Genomic DNA, 3,312 nt, shown 5'->3' with positions numbered 1-3,312 from the left:
ATTTTGACCAATCCTTTCGAGTTTTGCATTCACCAAAAGATTTTGGATCATTATCTTCATTTACGATGTCACATGCCACATTGTACGAAAATATCTCATCAATATCTTGTACATTCTTTCGGTTCCATATTTTTCCAGTATTAATATAATTGATAGAGATTTCATGATTCTCGTCAGTTTGTGGTTCTGACAAAATATTTTCATCATCGTGTGTTTCTTCTGGAACACCATTTTCTATTTTCTGATCATCATTTTTCTCTATGTATTTTCTTTTCCGAGGATTTTTATCCTTTGAACCGATTGGCCTTCCACGCTTCAGGCGTTTTATGACATCATGAATGTCTTCATTTTGTTTCTTTAGAATTTCAACTCGAGCAGGGGCATTTACAGCAGGTATATATGATTTTGTTACCCCTTTTGTGTCTGCAAATGCATCTGGCATTTGATTTGCTATTCTTTGCAAATGCACAATTTGCTGTACATCTTTATCACATTGTTTAGTTCTAGGATCCAAATGTAATAATGATGGTACATACCATGTGATTTCTTTTTCGATGTGTTTCTTTTCTCCCCCTAACATTGGGAAGTTATTTTCATCAAAATGACAATCAGCAAACCGTGCTGTAAACACATCGCCTGTCTGAGCCTCAAGATATCTAATGATTGATGGACTATCATAGCCGATATAAATACCATTCTTTATTTGAGGTCCCATTTTTGTTCTTTGAGGTGGTGCAATAGGCACATACACCATACATCCAAAAATTCTCAAATGAGAAATATCTGGTTCTTTGCCAAATACAAGCTGCAATGGGGAGTGTTTATGATATGCACTTGGCCTGATGCGAATCAATGCAGCAGCATGTAAAATTGCATGTCCCCATATAGAAATAGGGAGTTTCGTTCTCATAATCATTGGTCTAGCAATCAACTGCAGACGTTTAATCAATGATTCAGCTAATCCATTTTGTGTATGAACATGAGCTACAGGATGTTCAACAGTAATTCCATCGACATACAATAGTCGTTAAAAGTCTGGGAAGTAAATTCTCCAGCATTATCAAGTCTTATTTTCTTGATCGTATATTCGGGAAATTGATTCCGCAATTTTATTATTTGAGCCATCAATTTTGCAAATGCCACATTCCGAGTGGACAATAAACATACATGTGACCATCTGCTAGAGGCATCGATCAATACCATAAAATATCGAAATGGTCCACATGGTGGATGAATTGGCCCACAAATATCACCTTGAATACGTTCAAGAAATATGGGTGATTCCTTTTGGATTTTAGCTGGTGATGGTCTTATAATAAGTTTCCCCAGAGAACATGCTTTACACTGAAACTTATTATTCTGAAAGATCTTCTGGTCTTCCAGTGGATGACCACTTGTATTTTCTATAATCCTTCGCATCATTATTGAACCAGGATGTCCCAATCGATCATGCCAATTTGTTAGTATTGAAGAATTTCCAATAACCATATTTGATTCGATTGGACTTATATGTGTATAATGCAATCCAGTAGGGAGCATTGATAATTTCTCAACTACATATTTCTTTCCTGATTTATATGTAGTAAGACACATATATTTCTCATTTCCTTCGGTTATTGTTTCCGTATCATAACCATGAGAATATATATCATTAAAACTCAACAAATTTCTTTGTGATCGTGGTGAATATAAAGCACTATTTATCAAAAATTTTGTACCATTAGGTAACAAAAATTGTGCTTTGCCACATCCTTCAATCAAGTCTACAGGACCTGATATTGTATTCACCATTGTTTTTGTTGGTTTTAATTCCAAGAAATATTTTTCATTTCTGAGGATAGTGTGCGTTGTACCACTATCTGGTATGCAAACTTCCAGTGCATTATTTCCATCTTTGATCATAGCATTTTCCATAATGATCTTCAAAAACAATATGCAATAAAATGAATTAAGAAAGATACATGCAAACAATACATGCAAAATATAATATGTTTTATAAAATAAAAATTACATTGTTACATTCTTTTCCCACCAGTATATTTAATCAATATCTTCGAAATCATTCAAAAAGTAGGCAGCATCTAAATTCATTGAACCACTTGCATGGTCAATGTTTTCAGTAAAATTGGTCTCTTTTTCTTTCCCCTTTATTGAATCTTTATAGAGCTTACACAGATGCTCAGGGGCTCGACAAGTTCTTGACCAATGTCCTGGAGTGCCACATCTATAACAAACACTCTCAGTTCTTTTTGGATGATTTTCATTTTCACCCGTATTATCATGCTGCCTCTTTTGTGGGTGGTTCGTGACGTTCCTTTGAGATGAGTTATTGAAATAACTATATCTTTTATTTTCAAATCCACGGCCTCGACCACGACCGCGATCATTTCTACGCCCACGTCCACGCCCACGTCCTCGTCCACGACCTCGACCAAAATCTTGTCTATATCTTTGATTTTGGTTTTCATTTTTACTTACGACATTTGCTTCAGGAAATGCCGTTGAACCAGTAGGTCTGGACTGATGATTTCTCATGAGCAATTCATTATTCTTTTCCGCCACGAGTAAACATGCGATGAGTTCTGAGTATCTTGAAAATCCACGCACTCTATATTGCTGTTGTAGAGTTATATTTGATGCGTGGAATGTGGAAAATGTCTTTTCAAGCATTTCCATCTCAGTAATATTATGCCCACAAAATTTCAGCTGTGAGACAATTCGATACATCGCAGAATTATAATCACTCACCTTTTTAAAATCTTGGAATCTTAAAGTATTCCATTCATCTCGTGCGGTCGGAAGTATAACTTCCCGTATATGCTCAAAACGTTCTTTTAACCCTTTCCACAAAATCATTGGGTCTTTTTCGGTCAAATATTCACATTTCAACCCCTCATCAAGATGTCTGCGTAAAAATATCATCGCTTTTGCTTTATCTTGTGAGGATGATATGTTATTTTATTTGATAGTTTCGTTAAGACCCAATGACTCGAGATACATTTCTACATCGAGGGTCCATGGCATATAATTCTTTCCGGTTATATCAAGTGCAATGAATTCGAGTTTCGCCAAGTTCGACATGGTGGTACTAGAAAATAACAATGCATTTTATTAGTTAATTTCCATAAATATGACAATACAAAATAATGGAAGAACGTAAATTACAAGTGCGTATACAAATAGAGAAAAAATATGTGTTGGAAAATCGCTGGTGAGTAAAAGACTCGTGAGCATGATGATCATAGTCGTTATGAAAAATATCCTTATAAATGTCATCATCTCCATCTTCGAAAAAAACCGAGGATAAAATAT

Source organism: Henckelia pumila, chromosome 2 (assembly GCF_033568475.1).
Source record: "Henckelia pumila isolate YLH828 chromosome 2, ASM3356847v2, whole genome shotgun sequence".
Lineage (NCBI taxonomy): Eukaryota > Viridiplantae > Streptophyta > Magnoliopsida > Lamiales > Gesneriaceae > Henckelia > Henckelia pumila.
This window is presented reverse-complemented; position numbering follows the sequence as displayed.